Source organism: Megalops cyprinoides, chromosome 1, assembly GCF_013368585.1.
Source record: "Megalops cyprinoides isolate fMegCyp1 chromosome 1, fMegCyp1.pri, whole genome shotgun sequence".
NCBI classification, from domain to species: domain Eukaryota; kingdom Metazoa; phylum Chordata; class Actinopteri; order Elopiformes; family Megalopidae; genus Megalops; species Megalops cyprinoides.
Window position 1 is genome coordinate 25,113,502 of NC_050583.1, and position 16,671 is coordinate 25,130,172.

The window sequence follows — 16,671 nt, forward strand, 5'->3', positions numbered from 1 at the left end:
ATCCTATTCAACCCTTTTCAACACCTGCTAATCCTCTTGCTTGACCTTTTCACTTCAAGGGAAATTGTAACATTCCAAGTTTAATCCTAATAGTGCATTTAAATACATTTTATTCATAAAGGTAGGAGTTAAGAATTGGGGTCTGTTAACATTTATTTTCCTTACAAGGGATATCAATCATCACAGGTTTTTCTGCTGGTGGAGGGACATTTTTCAATTTAACCTTTATATTATGCTGTGACTACATCAGGAAGGTTTCAATGCACTTAACATGAGTGGCATTTAATATAGTGTTACACTTGCAAGGTGAGACGGAGATGTGACCTTATTCAAATCCTGCTGCCATTACAACACCACTCCTGATGCAATTATAATTAAACACCTTATGCCTTCTTGCAAATCCTCTGATCGATCACTGATACTAACATTAATATTGCATTGCCCCCCAGCAAACGTCTACCACTCAAACTGTTATGGATCAGCAAGTTTCCATTAACAAAGTTGTTGATGTAGTACGGTGTGCTGTGGATATATTTAGGTAAATTAACTTAGCATAAAGTGCTCCAAGGCTGGATCTTGAAAGAGAGTAAGATACCAAAAAGAGAACACAAGAACCTGAGTAACAGCACATAAATACATTTTCAACATTCCCTCTCTGTTTTTGTGATCAGATTTACCATCATGTGTTGTTCCACAATCAAATGCAAGACTTTTTAAAAGAAAATATGTATTTTCACCATTCAATTCATATTCATATTTTGCTTTACAGTTCTTGTATTGTGTGTTCCCCCGTGTGTATGTGTGTGTGTTTCTCTGTGTACATATTTGTCTGGGTTTTCAATCTGAGAGTAAATGTAGTTTCAGGGGTAAACTGTAATTCTGCAGCTCATTTTATTCCAAGGTGTGGACTGCAGCTGAAGGTTGGAATTTAAAGCTCAAGGCAAAACAGAAGAGAATTGCATGTGGAAATTGGGAAGTCAGTGATGTGCAACTTCAATAACACCTAAATCATAAACACAAATAGGTCATTTAAATTAAAATATTTATTTTATTTTGTAATTTGATTTTGATCCGTAAATGCTTGCTTTGACAACGGTAAATCTAGATCATTTACATTTTCTTTAAATACGATATGTGTGTTTACCAATTAGAAAGCTTGTGTAATTTTACACTTCCTGATTAACAATCACCATTACCTTTCAGGGAGGGGGGGGGGGGTGTTAGGGGAGCATGTACATACATTAACAGCTTCTACAATCGAACACAGTTTGGTGGGTATTGATATCTGAGTAAGCTTTCAGCTAAATGAAGATAATTAATGACTAGGGGCAAATGGATGTAAAGGCATTGCTTTAGCTGTGCGTTTCTTACTGCCTCTGAAAAGTCATGACATTTAAGTGGGGGGATTATGCTCCCTGTGCCACATATTCTGAATGCGCCGACATACTCACAGACAAGTCAGGTGATGCGTGACCCTCGAAGCTGGCTGTCATTCAATGCCACAACTGTGGCAGACATGGGGTTTTTTCCATGTTTGTATTTGTATTTAAATACCTTCAGAGTGGCTGTTTTACTTGTAGCCGTTAAATGGATGCACTGAACAAGAAGAAATGGTGAAACATTTTTAAAACTCACTTGAGGCAATAGTCAAATCTGAGTAGCTTGATAACACCAAGACAGGTGTATAAAAAAGTAGCAAGGTGAAAGAATGTGGTAGGGATAGCTCAGCTACAGGGATAAATAAACATATTGTAGGGTTACCAATGCTCAACTGTCACAATTTTGGTGGAAAGAATTTATGAAATGCAAACTTGTTGCTTGGAATTATTTTTTTATGTGTCATTTATTAGTCCAAGAGCTTGTGATCCATGCAATGGAGGAATTTAATGGTGTTTTTTATTTTACTTTGGGTGAATAATTTGCTCAAATAATTGGTCAAGTCATAAACAAATGAAACATGAACTGAAGACAGCTTTCAATAGTATTTATTAGTCTTAATTGGTGATGATTTTAATTGTTAAATTGAATTGAAAGGAATAATTGTTTTCTTTGAAAGTGACACTATGCAAACTGCACAGTTTCCTATCGGAGATATGCTGTATCTGAAAAAAAACATAGATATATATATATAAACATGATTTAAGGAATGGATTGAGAGAAAAGTAGAGAAGTTTATTTTATCTTTCATTGACTCAAACAATACATACAAGCTATGAAGCTGCTGGTTGTTATACAGTATGATTTTGTGTAGGTCTGACCTTGACATCAGTAAACGTATTACTGAAGACATGTTTTGCTAGAAATAAGACTAATAAAGGATTATACGATAGATGATATGAAATGTTCATTTTATTTTTATTTTTTTACAACTTGAGAGATAGCATTTCCACATTTCCACGCGTTTATTAAATACGTAGCAGTAACACCACTGTTGCATGATAAAAATTTCTTTAGCACCTTTTACATATCATTTCTTAGTGCTCCCTGTCAACATGGCAATATGAACATTTCCCACTTATTTATAGCCATATGTGCAAACATAAAATAATACAGGTTGACATTTATACATATACGTCTACCTGGTACTTGTGGAGGTACAGGGGGTGAACAACCGGGGCCATTCTAACATAGCGTCTACCCTTTTTTGATGTGTGACCCAAAGCTGGGCATGTTGAAATATAAAGTGTTGTGAAATCCAGTCATTCCAGGCATTCTTGAACTGGTACAAAAACAGTGGTTATTGATTCAATTACCTAGAAGGCCATATGGATCTTTCCCTTTTCAACTCCAGCTAATTGAGTGCCAATTGAGCCTGCTTCATTTCTCCTCAACGGCAGGCCAGTTTGTTTCTTTAAGCCAGCACCGTGTACATAACAGAGCTTCCCTTAGGCCTTTGATCGTCCAGAAATGTCTTGCGCCTCCACAGTCAGCTTGTAACACACAACAAAATAGCATGCAATAAACTCAGCAGCTAAAAATAATCCATATACCTCAGAAAAGAGACACTGAGCACCTCAACCTCCTGTTACTGACACAAACATGGTCCCAAAAGATCAATGGTACATAATAATACCCTGAAGCAGAGGGTTACAGATGATACCTTGGGCATGCAGTGCTTGACCACCTGAAAATTCTTAAAAGCATACATTACATAGATTCACCAGAGGGGGGGAAACTATGAGGCCATTTCTTAGAGTCTGGGAAGCTTCTGACACTAAATTAATTCCTGGGGTTAAACTGGAAAGCCACAAAATGCAAGTGCAAATGGAAATGAATTTATTTTTTGGAAATCCTACATGTACAAATGAATTTTGTACACTTTTTTTCATGAGACCTGAGCAGGAATATGGACATCCTGTGTTGTGAAAATATTAATGTCCATGATTCACAGTAAGAACCCAGCAGTAGATGAAGCCCAAAAGAAGGCCCTGGAATATAAGTAGGTTATTCCACAGAAATGAATCAGATATTGTCACATATTTTCCAAATATCTGGTGCACCAAAGGAAAAAAAGTCTTTTAGGAAAGTGACTCAATATAACAACTCAGAAGGAAACAAGTCTGTAAACCTTTTCAGACACACCCATTAAATTCCATGTCATGTTGGCAGTGATTGTTCATCTCACTGCTCCAGGGCACCCTGTGACTCATCAGAAGCCTACAGGTTGCCTGAATGATGCCATAGAATCTGCACCCATCCTCCACTTTGTACTTAGCTGACTGCACTGGGCAACTTGCAGTCTGAAAAATATTTGCCGCTGGTGTATAAGCATATCGAAGGATGTGCCAGCATTTTTCCATGATTATAGTGATTGCTATGATGAGCATAACATATCCAATCAATGATTCCAAAATAGGGCTGCATTAAGGGGAAAAGCATTTTAAGACAAATTCCAAGCCGTGCTCCACATTAAGCATTTAGTGTCCACTACTACAGGGGTATCCTGATGGACTTGGTTTGAACCAAGGTGTTATGTCAATTTAAAAAATTATCTTTCAGGGATCAAACCTAGTAAGTAACCCCCCCCCCCCCCACCTCAATCCAACATAAAATATTAAACTTTGATACCTACCATGCATTACTCTATATTGAGCAGCCACACTTAAAGACAGGCAAAAGGACTATTCGGTATCTCTACTCTCAAACCATGATGTCAGTACCAAAGAGATCATTCTTACACGAAAAGGACCTTCTGGTTGAAATGCAGAGCTGAGCTGCCCTGACTGAGTAGGGAGTATAATTCTACACTACACCTCTGTAACCCAGTCGGAACAAAAACTGTATGCTGAGAGCTTCTCAACGCTACACGCGATATTGATGGTAGGGCTGCCTTTGAGAAACTGCTTGTGCTCACATACAGTATACTGTATACAGAATATAGCAATTCCTCCTGACACAGATGTTTATATTTACAACATGCTGCCACTAGAGTGAGCTCCAAAGCAAGAAGTTGAATATTTCCTAAATATAAACCTATTTAAACGAAGACCATTCATCACACATTACAAGATCTAAATGTAATATCTAAACCAATTTAGCTGATCAGCTGAGTCAATCTTGATATTGACTAAGCACAAGACTTAGTGTGCATATTATAGCATTTCATAGCAAGCAAAAACTGTATGCATGACAGAAAAACCTATGACAGAAGCTAGCTGCTGCTGTAACGTTACATAAATAAATAAATTTGGCAAGTTTCACCGATTTCCCCTCGCTAACTTGTCGTAGCAATGGTGGCATTTCTGTCTGCTTCGAAGTTCGGTCACGATTGAATGACAAATGTTTTTCGTGCTTAAGCGTGCTGACAAAATGGTAAGTGCACTCACTGATATAACTAGAGCTATAACTTGAAGAATTTTGATATATATATAGCTTAACGCTGTATGGGGAGACGGCGTACGGCACAATACGTCACCGGTGAGTCTAATAGAGTCACGTGACATACGTCACGTGGCATACAAAGGTGTTAGGCCAATTTTTTAAAAATCGTCTTTCAGGGATCAAACCTTAAAGTAACACCCCCACACCCACCCCCTCCCCAACACACACTCACACACACCTCAGTGCAATGTAAAATATATTAATAGAGTCACGTGACATGCATACGTAATTAATTGGAGCTTACGCGACTGTGATTCTCAGTAATGCAATTCATTACATTAAAAACATTACGTTACATTAAAACGGTATTATAAAATATGGCCACTAGATGACGTACTTAACACGGCTTCAGTCAAGCGCCAATATATAACTTGAACTTGTCTTGTTCCACTGCACGGTCTTGATGTTTTGATGTTTTGACAAGGTAAGGGACTATAGGTTAAAATGTTTTTTTAATCTATTTTTATTTCCATTTTGCCCTCTGGGCATAAGTGAAAGAGTTATGAAAGTTTCATATATTCCAGCTAACCACATCACCTCCAAAAATGTAACCGTGTTGTCTTAATTTTATGACCTAAAATCTGCTGGTTCGGTGATGATAATAGTATTCAATAGTCTTTGAAGGACATGTCTCAGAATGCTTACTGTCTTATTAGCATTCCACAGATCAAGACCTGTGTTTGTTGGTTTTGTTTATACAGATCAGTTCTTAACCTTGGAAGTAGAATGGGTCGTACTGGAGAGCTCAGTGACTTTAAACATGGCACTGTTATAGGATGCCATCTTTGCAACAAGTCAGTTCGCGAAACTTCTGCCCTGCTAGATCTGCCCCGGTCAACTGTAAGTGCTATTATTGTCAAGTGAAAGCGTCTAGGAGCAACAACAGCTCAGCCACGAAACGGTAGACCAAGCAAACTTACAGAGTGGGGCCGCCGAGTGCTGAAGCACGCAGCACGTAAAAACCACCTATCCTCTCTTGAATCACTCACTACAGAGTTCCAAACTGTCTCTGGCTGCAACATCAGCACAAGAAGTGTGCGTCGGGAGCTTCATGAAATGGGTTTCCATGGCTGAGCAGCTGCACACAAGCCCAACATCACTATGCGCAATGCCAAGCGACGGCTGGAGTGGTGCAAAGCACGCCGCCACTGGACTCTAGAACAGTGGAAATGCGTTCTCTGGAGTGATGAATCATGCTTCACTATCTGGCAGTCTGATGGACGAATCTGGGTTTGGCAGATATCAGGAGAGCGCTACCTACCGAAATGCACAGTGCCTACTGTAAAGTTTGGGGGAGGAGGGATCATGGTCTGGGGTTGTTTTTCAGGGTTTGGGCTAGGCCCCTTAGTTCCATAAAGAAGTTTAACGAGTTTGGTGTGGAGGAACTCCAGTGGCCTGCACAGAACCCTAACCTCAACCCCATTGAACACCTTTGGGATGAATTAGAATGCTGATTGCGAGCCAGGCCTTCTCGTCCAACATCAGTGCCTGACCTCACAAATGCTCTTTTGGCTGAATGGGCACAGCCATGGAAGGAAAGCCTTCCCAGAAGAATGGAGGCTGTTATAGCTGCAAAGGGTTAGGGGGAGGGGGGGGGGCAACTCCATATTAATGCCCATGGTTTTGGAATGGGATGTCCAATAAGCTCATATAGGTGTGATGGTCAGGTGTTCACATACTTTTGGCCATATAGTGTATTTCAACAGAGAGGTCCATTCAACAGAGAGTGCTACACATTCCACATATTGTGGAATGTTTTATATTGAATGGTCAGTTCTTTTGTTGTGCTGTGCAATAGGGCAGATCTAAGATACAAAGGCATTCTATTACATGCTAACACATACTTTCTGAAGTCAGAGTTCATAGGATTGTTCAAGAGACATTAAAAGTTTATTTTAATATTGGCTTCCCCCTTTCCTATTGGTCTGTTTCATCTCCTGTCAAAGCTCTTGTGTTCCTTGAAAACCAAGAATCCACCACTTCATCAATGACAGAGGTAAGACACTCCTCTGCACTCCACATGCAGTTGGTCCTAACCCAGTTTTGGTATTAATTACACCTGATAGCTGAGTCTGCTGAGGCAGGGTTTTGAAAGCTGCGGAATGTGTTCGAAACAGGTCAAGTTTAACCAAAGGAGAGATTAACTAAGGACAGAAGAACTCTGCCTAGAGCACACAGAGCCATTAATGTTTTCTTTTCCTGTCACTATATGATTCATATTGGTTAAATCGTAAATATGATCAAAAAGCTGGTAGAGCAGTGCAGTCTCAGCAGCTGTGCTTCTCTCTCAACTGTGCCTTATATATATATATATATATATATATATATATATATACACACACTGTTTCTTACACACAAACAAACACACGCACAGACACACGCACACACACACTTATTTCCTGCCATCAATCACAAAGGAAGTGTATGTGTCTGTCAAAATGCTAATCCTCTCCCTCTTTGCCTGTCTGTGTTAGGCCACTGGAAGGTCACACGTCTCATTAGAATGATTAATCATGCTTTTGGAACCCCTACTTGATGATGACTGTGAGGCCTTTAAATAAACACAAAAATCAGAAAGCTGAACATACTGTATTGTTACTAATGCTGTATTTCCACTTGCTACATGTTCTCTTAGAACTGATTATTTGTCTCCTGTACCTGAGAGCAATGACTGAATGCTATCAGACAGGCTATCTTTATGAGGATGGAACAATACTTGTTAGGGTCAGCAGTTGTGGTGCAGGCATTTTTTGATGACAGAAAGACTTTCAACTCATTTATCAGGGCCAAGGTCCCATTGTTCCCCCTTTGCAGACATGAAGGGATAATAGCGTTATGTTGAACACTTTACAAGTGCGTGCTCTTGCACTAACTACTGCAAATTCACAACCTCAAATGGTGTGACAAGCAGACATGACGCAGACAGGCAATGCAGGGTTTAGATACTGAGGAAAGAAGAACAGCCTCTAAGAATGAATGTGATCTCATTAAGTCAAAATACCCCATGCTGCTAATACTGTAATATACAAATGAATGTGTTATTGTATTGGATGATGAGGGATAGCTATACAGCGAGATTCACAATAATAAAATAAGCTATTTTAAAATGGCACGATAGGAATGCAGTCTCACATTATAGTGAATAATGATTAGTAGTGATGTTCACTGTATTTAAATTAGTACAAGTGCTATACCCAGGTCTATAAGTGAACAAGTCAAAATGAAGTTAAAGGTTATTTATGGTGTAAAAGCACTTGTGTCTATGCAAGCAGCCTGGCCTTGTATTTAGTGACAGCTTGTGGCACAAGTAACACAATGTGGATTGAAACATTTTCAGCATCGCTTTGTAGTTACCCAGATTGGTTTTTCACTACCTGCACAGCAATATATGCTCCAAGTTAATTATTTTCATAACATTTCTAGATCCTTTATAACAGTTTTGATCTGGTAAATATTAAAATATACTCCCCGCTTTTAGCAGCTAGGCCAATTACAAACAGTAAGAGCTGATAGTTCTTAATACAATTTTTCTGGATCGCATGCTCAGCTAGCTCGTAGACTTGATCTGCTCATCCTTGTTTTCCTTTTAAAAGTCACGTTCAGTTAATTTTCTGAGTACCACATCTGTATGTTTAACATCAATTTATAATCTGAATAGGGGACAGGGTCCTCATACACTTTAGTATGATTTTAATGGCTCCAATTAAAGTGACAGAGAGGCCAGCCAGAGCTGAGCATGTAGCCAGGCTAATTAGCAGGCACAGTCCTGTTCAGTTATCCCTAACACAGAGCTTACTTCTCTCCTCCTAACACTGCTAAATCCTATTCAAGCTGGCACCACTGCAGTGAGCATGCTGATGAAAGGCACCAATGGCTGTGTCCCAGGAGACCACACGATTGCACCAGCTATGTACAAGTTCCCTCATAGCCTAGTTATAGCTCAAAGCCCAGAAATCAGTGTAGGCTCTAAGAACACCACCGTCTGGTTTTTAATACTCAACCATCATAGCATATTAAACATATCTGCAGTTAAAAATGTAGCATAGCTAAATCTCCTAATGAAATGATTTAATTTACCATGACAGACAGAATTGTGACCTTTTAAATGAACTGCTTGTCATTATTCGCTATGTTAGCATATCCAATTAGTGAGTAGTATAGACCTGATATCTTTCTCAAGGACATGCCACCTCACTTTTTTATGTCATAACCAGCAAGAAGTAGATGAAATTCCGAAACAATGCAAAATCCCTAGGTTGATCCATGAATATAACCACATGCATATATGTATGGCCCACTGCAAATACAAAACATCAGTAGAAGGTAAATAATTTTGTTATGTTTTTGTGGAATGATTGAAATACATGGATGCATTATTAACACTAGGCACTTTGCATATTAGTCCACTGTTATGTTGTGAATTTCTGCTGCAGGTCTCCACTATTGGGGGGGACTGCTGCTCTGATAGACAGTGTGCCTTCACTCAGCAGGGATGAAAAGGAAACAGAGTGACACAAGCAAGGGGATTCACGCTCTACATGTACTGTCCAGATTTGTCTGGGCCACTGAACAGCCGTCAGTATTTTTAAAAGATTGGGGAGGGAGGGTTTTTGGAGAGATCAAGCTGGGAGGGCGGGGGTACTCATTTCCATTCTCTCTCTCTCTCTCTCTCTCTCTCTCTCTCTCTCTCTCTCTCTCTCTCTCTCTCTCTCTCTCTCTCTCTCTCTCTCTCTCTCTGGCTTTCTCTCTCACTCACTCTCTCCCTTGCCACCCACTCACACAGAGAAAAGCGAGAGCTAACCAGTGAGAGCTCCTCTGAAGCAGGCATCTTCCTTTTTTTCCGTCTTGCAGTTGACACTGCTGGAGCAGCTGGTCCCCCAGCTCGACCCTCCTCTTTTCTCCCCCCCCCCCACCCCCCCAGAGCATTGTGCAGTCACACTCTCTCTCTCTCCAGACACACACACACACTCACACACACACATACACACACGCACACACACACACATACACACACGCACACAAACAGTCACTTGCTCACTCCCTCGCTCGCGCACTGCCTGCTAGAAACACCAGTAAAGCAGCCCCCTTAGCTAATTCCATTATACATTCCGTCTGGAAGCTATAGGGCTGCCTTCTAATTGCTTTTGTATCCCCCTGAGCCAACCCCCCCCCCCCCCACTCGCTGTAGTGAACATGGCAGTAAATGGAAGGAGGAAGGCAAGTTAGAGAGAGAGCGAGGCGGACGCTGACAAGGAATACTGGTGCCATTTTCACCTTGCAGGAGGCTCCAGTCCTGCTCGGCTTGGCAGAGGACAGAGGCTGAACAATACTGCAGGTACTGTTATCTCATTCATTCTCTTAATATGCTGGGTTTCATTTCAGTGGCTGAGTGCACTTACGTCTGCTGGGCTAGGGGTCAAGGGGACAGGGAAAGAGAGACCTGTCATCCATGTGTCTGTATGTGTAAGTTGCTGACATTGTGAGTTGTGATTATTATATCACATACCGTGTGTGTAAAATGATTTAGTAGCTTCAAGTGATGCCTTTCGGACAGCGCGAGCTTGACTTTTGCAGATAACGTGTAGTTGTTCTTTCATGGTTTTGGAAATCACTACTTTTAGAGTAATTCTGATTTATGGCAAAACTAAGATTTCATATGAACAGCAACAACATAAAAGCATTTATTTGTCTCTCAAAGTGTCCCTGGTTTTGTGTGACAAAAAAGCCCTTGCTTGCCCCATTTACCTCAAATTCAGAGAGACCTAACTTTTGGCACGTTATACATACTCAATAAATTGGGACCCTTGCCACATTATTACACCTGCATATTTTGTTAAGTCCATCGTTTGTTTTCTTTTTTTATTCATAAGTCAGAGAAACTACAAGATAGCTCCCCTTTTTTATGGTAGCAACTACTACTGCATTTCCAGAGGATCTGATGGATTGTGTGGAGTCCGGGATGCAGAGTGCCTATAAAACAGAGACAACGATGCTAAGGTAGCTTAAACCTATTAAATGCTGCACTGAGATTGCAGTGTCATACTTGACTGAAATTGATGCTCTGGACAGCCTCCCTCTCTGCAAGAATCCATTTAGAGAGAGAGGATAAGAGACAGAGTGGGAGAGGGAGGGAGAGAGAGAGAGAGAGAGAGAGAGAGGGAGAGGGGGGTGGGGGGTGCTTTATGTCCGCAATGACATTTAATTGGCAGGGGGAGAATAATATCAACTGCCATAAATCATGATCATTCTTGAAAGCCCTGACTTCACCTGAAATTTTGTTTAGGTGCATTTGCAGTCGGAATACTCTCTATGGAGCTCTGAACAGCACACAGCCTTTACTTCACAACTGACAGAAGTTCATTCAGTCATTCTCAATGGTGGTTATTATTTTCAGTACAGGTTTCTATGTCTGCCACAAATAAGCAGCATTGGAGTTGTTTGTGATTGAACTGATTACCGGCACATGTGATTATGTGAAACGCATGTTTCTGTCAGACTGACATATAGAGGCCCTGGTGAAATAGCAGTGAGAGAACTGAATGCCGAAGCAGAGATGGTTAGACCTCCTCCTCTTTTAATGTACTTGTCCTCCAGAGTTGGTCAAATCTCTCCTTACTCTGGCTTCCTGGACACTCTGGTGCTGAGCAGACAATTAAAAGCACAGTGCAAAATAGGCACACAAGGCCTGAAAGGTGCAGATGAGAACAAGAGAGCAGGAGTGAGATTTCTTAATCATTTATTTATCTCCAGCTGTAGCACACCTGTTAATAATGCTCAGCAGACCCGGTCAATCTTAATTGAACTGAACTAATCCCCTGGTACCAGGTTTGTCAGGGAACTCAGAAAGGCTGTCTGGTCTATTAAACATTCAGCAGTCTCCTTCTCTCTCTTGGTACTATCAGACCCAAGGCAGCTCCTCAACCATGAGTCCCATGAAAGGTTATTAAAAAAGCGTTTTGGAGCAATAGACCCCAGACAAAGAATGGAAGTGAAAATGTGGCTATCATCAAAAACATAGGCATGCCACTGTGCAGATAGAGGGGCTTGTGTCAGCAACAATGTCGTGCCATGTATCGGAGGTCCCAGGGAACCTGAAATGGAAAGATAGGAGTCAGAAAGGCAGATCTTTTCTCCTGCCTATTTATATTTAATCTGTCCATAATTAACCTCTGAGGGCAGCCAAGGTGTGAAGCCCAGTGCTGATTCAGTGCTCTTTAGAAAAACTACAACAAGAAAAACTTCAATTCCCCTAATTGGTATCTGGGCTGTTAGCAACTGGACCTATGTCTTGTTATATTTTGACCATGCCTTTCAAAACACTTGTGTGTGTGTGTGTGTGTGTGTGTGTGCGTGTGTGTGTGTGTCTGTGTTGGTGATAAGGATGTGGGGAGGGGGGTAGGGGCAGCACTCTATCTGCGTTCATTGATATTACCCGGCGTGAGTCCAGAAATGTCCAGATTATTGGCTCCTCTAAGTGAATCTGCAGTTAAATTCTGATCTTCCCCTTGTGATATTTATGTGCCCAGTGGGTCACAGCAGAACCCTGCTTGTCCTCTAGTGTGGTACTAATGAGGACCTCATGGAGTGGTGTCCTGTACTTGTACCTTTTTCTGCTTGTTTTGTGCTAGATTAGGTGTGGATTATTGTTTATTGTGTAACATTTTTGTATTTATTTTAAACTATTATTTAATCATGGATTGGAATGGAACCCAACTGTTTTATGCATTGGGTTATAATGTGTACTTCTGGAATTGTAGATAGGAGGGTTTCATTTAAAAGTATTGACTGTAATGTAAACTGTACTTACAGTAGTAGATTTTTAAACTTTTAACCACTATTGCTGTGGTTATATGTTCTTCTTGATTTCAAAACAGTCATTTTTGCATGGGTGAGAGTTGAGCTACTGTATATTTTTATGTGATTCCCATCACTATAGGCAAATGATTTCTCAAAGTTATTTTTATCCACTGCAGAAAGGGCATAGTAATTAAAATTTTTTCATGTTTTTGTGATTGACTCAAATATTGTCAATACAGGAGGGTGCGTCTAGGCATATTTAAAAGGAACAATAGGCTTTTAATAATATGTAATGTCATAAGTGTGTACCATCATATGTGAACGGGAATGGAAATAGTTACTTCTAATGCTGTTAAAATCATGTTAACGGAAGAGTAATAGGGAAGTATGGCTTCATGATCCTCATAGTGGGATCATAATTATGAACCAAACTACTTTGCTGTCAATAGCAAAAGACTGATTTGAAGTATTCATTCAAATCATTTTAAGCATAGGATGGCTTCACCTGCTCTGGGGTTCATGAAGCAAAAAAAAACAAAAAAAAAACAATGGCAATAAAAAACGAATTGATGGTAATGTCTGACTTCAGGGTGAAACTTAAGCAAAGCCTGTCCCATAAACACTCCTTCACCTAGAGCACTGTGCTCATAACAGCTGTTATAAACAAGGCCATGGATTTCCCGTGGGAACACAAGATGCATCCCTACATTTAAAACTGTGTGCAATTGTTCCTATGGGAAATGGCATCACCTTTACTGTGTAAGATTACTAGAGATTACAGAGAACCTTGTTTGAAGGAATGTTACAATTTGTAATAGATTATTATTAGTAGTAGTACTAGTAAAAGTAGTAATAGAAGTAATAGTAATACTAGTTGCTGTTGTAGTTGCAGAGGTAGTAGTGGTAATACTAGTAATGCTAGTGGTTGTAATAGTGTGATAGATATATAATCATTTAAAATACAGTTTTAGAAATAGTCTATAACCACAACACTCAATTAAGACTCTAAGACTGTACAGTAAATTAAAGGTGCAAAGTATATTGTGTAAACAATAACAATTTCAGTGGTTAGCTTGACATTGTACACAATCAAAGCATTGGTTGGAGCTATACCAACATTTCAAAACCTTTTATAATGATACAAATACACTCCATTGATATCATCTTTCATAATATTAAACTTGTTAAGGCAACAATTACTGTTTGTTTGTTTTCAACCAACTACCACTCACCTTTGGTTGTTAGCCAGACTTTTAATACCACTGGCAAGCCTGTTCTTTGCCACCTTCAGGGTGGCCAAATATTACTTTTTTTGCTCTTCAGGTGTGTAGTTTAAAAATGATGAATTTAACCTACGATACCATGCTTAACTGTAGAAAGTTGTGAACTGTCAATCAAAGTCAGTAGAATGGTGTTGTGAAGGAATGTTGTGAAGGGATGTCATTAGTTGAACTAACTTTGCATAGGGAGGTATTTATAATCGTGCTGGCAATTTCTGCATGTCTACTCCACTCTTAACTTCTTGTGTACTAATGTTTACTAATGATTTTTAGGTTTGTCAGTATATCCCAGGTAGGATTGGCTACCTAGATTACCACCACTTTGCAATATGCTGGTGACGTCATAGTGCACTCCACTATTTATTTTTTAAACAAGGTCCTCAGATATGGAGGAAAACATATCTGAATGTACATCATTTCTATACAATCCATTATTAAATAGAGAAAAAAAATAATATTGCTCATGTTAATAATTTTGGAGTGTGGAATTGCCGGCTACAATGCTCTGCCATAGTTAATATCCTTAAGTAAATTCTTTCCTGCATAAAATGATCACTTGACTCACACTATTTATTTTTGAGTGTCTCCATGTTACTTGGTGCTGTTTAACTACAGTACTGTAGTACAATCACTATTTGATCTCAAAGTTGAGGTTAGGGGTTAGGGGTTAGGGTGTAGGGTTATGGTGAGACAAGTCCCAACCCAATCACAGGTGCCATGCCAGTTTTAATTTGTCATCTGTCTCCTTTGTTCTTCATGATGTCCTTTAGAGTCTTAGACAGTAAGACTGCCTGTGGAATGCCCAATTTATCATTTCTTTGGTTGGTCTTAAGAAGACGGTGACAATTTTTTTTCTCAGAGGAAAGGGCTTTTCTTTTTCCTACCAATCAGCACTAGCACTTTGATAACCATTGAGCTGTGAATGTGTAATTTTTCTTTATACAAAGTTGAATTATGAATACAGAGGGATATACAGTCACAGAACTATTTTATTAGTTTTATTAAATATTATATTGTCATGACAGCTTTTCTTCAAACTCATGCATTTCTTTAAAGCCTGAGAATATCATTTTAAAAGATTTCATAATCTTTGAACAGTCATTGAAATGAAACATTGCTGAAAAATTTATCCAATGAGAAATGGAAGAAGAGAAGCTGTGCTTTCATCACTCTTTTCAAATGATCAAGCCTTCATCCGACAGCAATAAACCACACACACTGCTAACTCACAGATGTTTAAGAGAGCTCTGTGCTCGGCACCCTTGAATATGTTGAGATTTTAACCTGCAAAGCACATTTCAAACACTGTGAAATGCAAACCACAAACACAAACCAGTCCCCGTGCCTTAAAATTCTCTTCTTTGTACAATGACGTCTATCCTTGCTGACATTGATGCATATTTTGTATGTGTGTGCATATTCGTGAATGTGTGTAAGTGTGCTAACGCATGGATGTGTGTGTACATGTGTGCCTGTATGTGTGTGCATGTGAGCCCATGTAAATTAGAAATACTTACACTGCACCAAGCACAAGTGATCTGCTGATGCTCTACAGAGCCAGCTGCACTGCACAGATATAAAGCTCCCCTCGAAATGGCCAATCCATAGGCCCGTCAGGTCTGCTGCAAAATGCGAGAGGTACTCTTGTGATGTGTTGCATCAAAGCCTCCACCCCAGGTAATGCCAAATGAAGGTTGTCCAGGGAGCCATGCCACAAGGAGGGATGGCAGCGTCTCAGGCTGACAGAACACAGAGCACAATGCAATGCAAAGTAGGCCATGAAACCCTCTGCACTGCCAGCACTCTGGGAGTATTCTTTTCTCCTAACTTTGTATGCCTCTGGGACACTTGGTCATGTGCGAGAGTGAGAGGGAGGAGGTATTCATATATCCCCATGGTGTGCTGGTTCATGAGGCTATTAGTGAACTAGTGGCATAGTCTAGAGGGCAGCTGATTGAATCTATGTGAAGTTGTCAGAGACACGGTTGAGGCAGTAGCTAGTCCTTCATCCTTTTGTCAATGGTGTTACATATTATACATCAGACTCTCTGTTCACTGTAGGATTGTAACTACATGAATTAGGACTTGAGGGGGGTCGGGGAGGTCTGACCCCCCCTAATTAAGACTTGGACCCCCCCCCCCCCCCCCCCCCCAAAAGAGGTAAAAACAACAGTTCGGGGGCGTCGAAACATTTATATATCCTTCTTACCTGTAATTGTAAATATTTCAAAGTATGGTCCACTTTAGGGGTGTCTGAAATCATATTACAGGATTCCTCCAGGCATGAATATGGGAAACATATTATAATATTTACAATTACAGGTAAGAAGGATATATAAATGTTTCTCCTCCCCACCGAACTGTTGTTTTTACCTCTTTTGGGGGGGTCCAAGTCTTAGTTAGGGGGGACAGATCCCCACAATCCCCCTGTAATTCAAACCCTGAATAAACGCGGGTTTTTCTGGAAGTCAATCAAATATCAACAATGGAAGTTTTACCTACTGTATCATTTTGACATGACCTTGACCTCCCCATCTCCCCTGTTGTTCAGTTGCCTGATATCCAAAGGCATGCATATATATGTCACTTTTGATTCAGAAACAGCATTGCCTACGCTCGATTCATTTACCAAGACAACATAGTAAAAGCATTTTTCAAAGGCAACGCCAACCCCGCACCAGTTGGGGAGACCTTTTGTTATGTCGGAGAGACT

General features: G+C 40.1%; 1 protein-coding gene across 1 annotated transcript in view; it reads left to right on the forward strand.

Annotated features, from left to right (window-relative positions):
• The first annotated feature begins 9,846 nt into the window (after window positions 1-9,846).
• Window positions 9,847-16,671, forward strand: part of LOC118787429 (retinoic acid-induced protein 1-like) — a 33,682-nt gene continuing 26,857 nt past the window's right edge. Inside the window, exon 1 of the mRNA XM_036542991.1 lies at window positions 9,847-10,216. The gene's annotated coding sequence lies outside the window, so the exon portion shown is untranslated. The remainder of the gene's footprint in view (window positions 10,217-16,671) is intronic.